Source organism: Lonchura striata, chromosome 5, assembly GCF_046129695.1.
Source record: "Lonchura striata isolate bLonStr1 chromosome 5, bLonStr1.mat, whole genome shotgun sequence".
NCBI classification, from domain to species: Eukaryota; Metazoa; Chordata; class Aves; order Passeriformes; family Estrildidae; genus Lonchura; species Lonchura striata.
The window spans coordinates 12,438,959-12,444,958 of NC_134607.1; positions in this window are offsets into that span (position 1 = coordinate 12,438,959).

The window sequence follows — 6,000 nt, forward strand, 5'->3', positions numbered from 1 at the left end:
TATTTGTTATAAAATGTTGCTATCTTAAAAAAAAATTTGAAGCCAAATTTTAAAAGTAGACATTATTCCTTTTATCTGCCCCATCTTTCCACTCTCTGTGTACAAGGCCAAGTCCTCCTTCCCTCCCTGCCCAGGGGTGGCTGCATTTGGCCCCTCATTACACACTCATCACAGTATAACTGGGGAAGCTTTAGTGTAAAATGGCTTTATTTGTCCAGATGTTGGAGGAGTATGAATCCAATGGGACCATGAACAGGGGAATAACTTCTGTGCTAGCCCAACATGCTGCTCCAAGCCCACTAAAACAGTATATTGCCGTTTCCTTCCAAGGCAGTGAATGAGGAGAGCTGCACACCAAGTTCACAAATCATCTGTGGAGTTGAATTCTGTGGGATGCTCCATCCACTCCACAGATGCAGATCCCTCATTTGCTTTGGAAGAGATGTGTTGCACTTTAGTGGAGGGGGAGGCAGGCTTTAGGGATGGGATCTAGTGTACTTGAACTCCTTTTGGAAATGACAGCAGCGGGAGACATTGGTGTCCGTGATGCAAGTGCCCACGCTGCCTTCAACTTATGTATGTGTTTTATTGCTGGAGTCATGTTACTGACAGGATAATGAAATTGCAAAGAAAATGTGTTATATTCAACTTTGCCTTGATAATATAAACACTTTGTTCATTTTTTTTCTTTTTTTATTCACAGACTAAGTTCATCAGGAAATTATAAAATTATTTAAAAATTCTGTGCCCTGTCTTTATTTCAGTGTGTGTTGCTTGGTGTCCTCTCCTGTGTAAGGTGGTTTTCAGAGCTGGGGAACTTCCATTCAGGATGGGAGGGCAGGTGGGAAGGCTGAATGGCTGCAGGGCTGTTCCCTGATGCCAGACTTGAGGTCCCAGTTGTTGTCTACCTGCACCAGGGGGACAAACTTGCTGGGGTTTGGCTGCACAATGTGCCTGGGAATGCTCATGGACACAGCTGGGGCTGCCTACAAGGTGAAGGTGAGGGACTGGCAATCACAGGAGTGTCCCAGATACCCCTGGACCTCACAGGTCAGGGGTGTGGAGATAAAGTAGCTGCTGTTACAGTCAGCTGTCCCCTTTGTCTCTCCTGCCTTTTTTCCAAGTCAGTGACTTAAATGTTGCTAATGGGTGATTGAATTCCAGATGTGCATCCCGTGTTGAGTCAGTGTCAGGATCGCATCTTCCAGAGCAATGGACCTGGAAATCCTTGCTGTGGGAAGGCCAGCAGGACTGTCCTGTTGGGCATGTTCCTGGTGAAACCTGGTTGTGGGTCCTGTCCCTCAGGAGCAGAGGAGAGTCATGGCTTTGTGACAGAGGATGAGCTGTGCTCCCTGCAGCGCTGGTGGAAATGGGCTCTACCCAGCGTCCAGTCTCCAGATGCATTTTGATGACATGAGAAATGCCTGAGTAATGTCAGTATAAAAATCTCATTTTTCTGTGTTTTTTGACTGTTCTAAAGAGAATAGCATTGCAACACTGGGTCCCACTGGTAGAACAATGTCTATGCTAAACACACTCCACCAGATTCTCCGCAGCTATCTTTAAGCCCTGACAGCGCAGACCTCCCCAAACTGGGACACTTTCTAACCATTTTCTCTCCATTTCTTTCTCCTTTTGTCTGTCTGTATAGTCAGTTTTTCTCTGTGCTTTCTTGCTGGCCTTGTCCCTTCTGATTTTCCTCGATTAATCATTTCATGAGGCTCTTGAGATCCTGACTTCTTGTTTCAATACCAGTGACTGCATGTGTAACAAGAACAGGCGTCCTGATCTCAGTCCCTGGACATTCCCTTCCCTTTGCTGATTGGATTTCAATCACTTGGGCTTCAATCAGGCATGTAAAGCAGTGTGTGGAAAAAGGATGCATGAGGATTAAGGGTCTCAGGAGCTTTGAGAGAAGGAGTCCATCAGCCCCTTGGTTCCCAGTCTGGTTTATGTTTGCTCAAGCGTCTTTGGCTGAGAAGGGGATTCGTGATTCTTGTCAGGCCAGGGTGTGCCTGGCTTCTGCAGCATAGTCCAGATCAGCTGAATGAAACCACATGCCACATAAGTTTAACCAGTTACTGCACAGCAAGGTACCCATCAGTCTGATAATGACACAAACACCACTTCTGAAGGACTTGTCCTTTTTAAAGGAGTAGTGAAAGGGCAGGAGTCCAAGTCGGCACTAGCAAGACAGCCCATCTGCAGGGAGAGCAGCACATCTGCAGGGAGAGCTGAGCTAAGGTCTGCAGCCCACACTGGCTCTGCTGCTTGGTGAGTTGCAGGGCTGTGTCCCCACAGGCTGACTCATGTTTTGGATGGCCCATGACAGTAACACTGTTCGTGCTGAAAAGAAGATGCAAACCCCTTTTTTGCGTTATCAGGTTACATTTCATGCGTTGTGCAGTAAAACACGAGGCATCTGAACAGAACTGTGTGTGTTGACTGCAGCTACTGACACTGAACAGGCAAGGCAGCAGTGGAAACAGCAAACTGTCAGCCCTGGGATCAAGCATACACAGATTTGAGACATTTTCCTTTGCAGGTAGGTTTGTAGGGCTGTGCACAGCCTGTGTTGTTCAGGCTCCTGATTAAACATGGGCCTTCTGCAGTGCTCTAGCCAGGGTGACTTGGGAAAACCTGGTTTTCTAAATCACACCAGTCAAGGAAACTGCTGAAACCACATCTGCAATCCACTGGGAGAAGCTACAAATTAGGACCTCCTATTTTTGACAGGATCTGCTGTGCTTTTGCTTCAGATGCCTTTTGATTTTGTGGATTGAAGCTGTAGGGGTGCAGCAACTAGTCCAAAGATTGCCCATGCTAATGATCTGTATGTGACTAGTGACCTTTAGAGTGGGATTTTGAGACATCAAGTAGGTCTTTTCACTAGGCTTCAGGATGTTTAGAAATCTCAGGCAAATAGCCAAAGTCCTCTTTCTCTAATGTCTTTAAAAACCCTCAAACTCAAGTAGGGCATATAACCTGGGAAAATAAATGTTTTGTAGGTAGATATATTAAAATTAGGTGCAAACAACTTTTTTGCATATCAAGCAAAGAGAGCCATCCATACACGTTGTGTTGGTAGACCTTATTTCTGAGTATCCTGGTGATGTATCATAAGTGGAACAGCTGGAACCAGCCTGGTGTAACTTTGGGGTTACAGCAAGTGATTCTCAGGGTGTGGGCTTCAAGTCCATCTGGTTTTAAGTACATGAGCAATAGCTTTTCCCAATGTTTACAATTGCAAACATTAAAACTGTTCTAGAAGGTTGACTAAAAAGTTAAATATTTAGGCCCAGGTGCTGCAGCCCATATTTGTGAAGTTGTTGCTTACTTCAGTGGGAATTCAGCTCCAAAACTGTCTATGCACACAAATATCATGACAAGGCAAGTTAAAAAAATGTTTGGCTTCTTTATGTATTGCTAAAAAGGATGGGTGGCTGCTGTAGCTCCAAACTCATCCTAGAATGATTTCTGTTCATCTTGAGTAAACCCTTCATTTTCTGTAAGGGCACACCATTTTGGGGAACCACAAGTCTTGGAATGTATATGAATGCTCTTAACCTTTCTTATATAATGCACAGAAGCTGGTTTTAGCTCTAAGCCGTGTATCCTCTTGTAGCCCATAGCACTGAAGTGCATATGTGGATATATGTGTCTGTGCCCATCTGTGTGATCATGTATGAATACACAGAGCTGCCCACGGGAAACTATGCTTCAAGAATGACAAACCTGCAATGGCAAAGGTCTGGAAATTAGGAAAATCTACATTTCTTCATGCCTAATATGCCCATGATGTAATTTTCAGTTAGGTATTTATGTAACTGTTTTTTTGCTAGATGCTTCCTTCATTAAGTGTGCAGGATGAATTGACTTCTTCGAGCTGGTAATTGTACAAATCCTACCACTGCTGCCATCCAAGACCACCAGTTTTCTGTCAAAAGCCTCTCATTACTTTGGTTCTTTAAATTATCCCTCATGCTAGTGGTAGCTTAGACATTAGGAGGGCTGCTCCTGTTTGTGCTGTTGCTCCCTGAGCATTCCAGCACTTCCCCATGCACATATCTCTGACCTGTAATTGCCCCCATTTATTTCTGGGGGTTTGATAACCCAACTCCACCTAGCAAAGAGGAGTTCTGTTTCTTCAGCCACAGAGCTGAGCTTTAACTGTGATCACTCACCATAGACTGCCTGAGGCTTGTCAGGAATTCAAAGACTTGGAGATACAATTTGACATTAAAGTGGAGGTAAATGGATGTTCTTCCTCTGTTCTCCCTTATTGTCTACAAAGCACATTGACTTTCACAGCCAGGTCATTCCTGTCAGCAACACAAGCACTTCTCAAAGTCCCATATGAAATATTTGAGACCACCTGACAGCTGAAGTGACTGTCACATCACAGAAGGGGCACATGTTTGCAGATACTTGTAGGCTGCAGTTGCAAAGAGCTCCAAAATGCTGCATCAGATACTCAGTGACTAGAGAATGTGCAGTACATGCACATGGGATTTACAGACTAGGAGCAAAGTGCAGAAGGAGGTAAATTTAATTTCAGCATCTCAGCCCCCATATGACTTCAATCAGTAGTTCATGCAATTCACCTATGATTTGATTAATTTAGCATTAATAGTTACTATGAGTGTGGTGGTGGTGGTAGTCATTGAAGTTTGAGAAAGCTCCTTCTAAGGTTATTTTGAACTGTTGCCACTTTTGCTGATATCCTTCATTATAAAGTAGCATATTTTGGATTCAGATCTGTTTTCCCAATCCATGTGGTGATGTGTAAGGTGGTTTTCAGAGAGAGCCAGGGTTCAGCAGCAGGAGCAGCCGGGAACTTCAACTCAGGCTCATGGCACCCTCCACCCAGGGAGGTTCAGCAGTAGCACAGCATCACAGATGAGTGAGTCTGCATTGCTGCTCTCTCACCCAGTCTGATGCCTGAGCGACTCCTTCTCAATAATTTTGACTCTACCAAGGAGTTTATTTGGGGAGCTACTCTCTTGTGTATAAATTCACAAAAGCCTCTCATAGTACAGGATATCCTCTTTTCCCTTTTTCTTTTGGTATTTTGTTTAAGCGTTTTTAGCAGAATGCAGCTGAAGTAGTAATCAAGCTCTTAATAGGTTTGTGCAGAGCTGGGCTCTGCTCCCAAGGTGCCTCTTTGCTGCACCGGGCACAACTGGTCAATACTTACATTTTTACAGACTCTTAGGGCTCCAAAGACGTAAAGTGAACCAGGAATTCATGCTGGCATCTCAATTGTCTGCATCAGAGGAGGCCCTACAACAAGGTTTTGTATGGAAAACCAAGAATCTCCAGTGAGGAGGATGTACAACCGTGGCAAGGTCATTCTGCTGCTCAGCAAGGCCAGAGAGGACAATGGTAGCTGGCAACTATTGTGTCAGCTGCTGTCCTTGCTTTGGATTTGTGTGGGGCTAGGAGCACACTTCCTGCCAGTTGCCTGGGCTCAGCTCACTTGCAGCAATCTGTTCAGCACTAACTCCACGACTCCCATTGTCTCCTCAGATGTCAAATCAACAAAATGCTTTGAGGCAGTAAGTGCCCAGTTTCTCAGCTCTGCCATCTTTCTGTGTGTCTCAGAAAGCAGCATCCAATTCTGTTACCTTTATTTTTTAATCCAAAGTAGTTACAAATGAGGGGTTTGCCGGTTACTTTGGACAGCCGTCAGGGATCTGGCAGGTGTGGCAAACACAGGAACTGCTGCCCCAAAGTCCTCGGTGCTGCTGCTCCTTCAGGAGATGGTGGGAACAAGTTCGTGTCTCCTGCAAACTCCTTTGTGACCATTTCTAATGCAATACTATAAGATGCCTCTTCTTCCTTTCCCAGTGATATGAGAAGTATGAAACACTGTCTTGAGGACAGATAAAAGAAAGATGATAAAAACTCTTTCCCCTTGTGCATTCAAAACCCTCCATCACTGCAGTGATATTGCACACCACAGACTGTGCTTCCTACCAGTGCCCTCTGAAGGGCCTC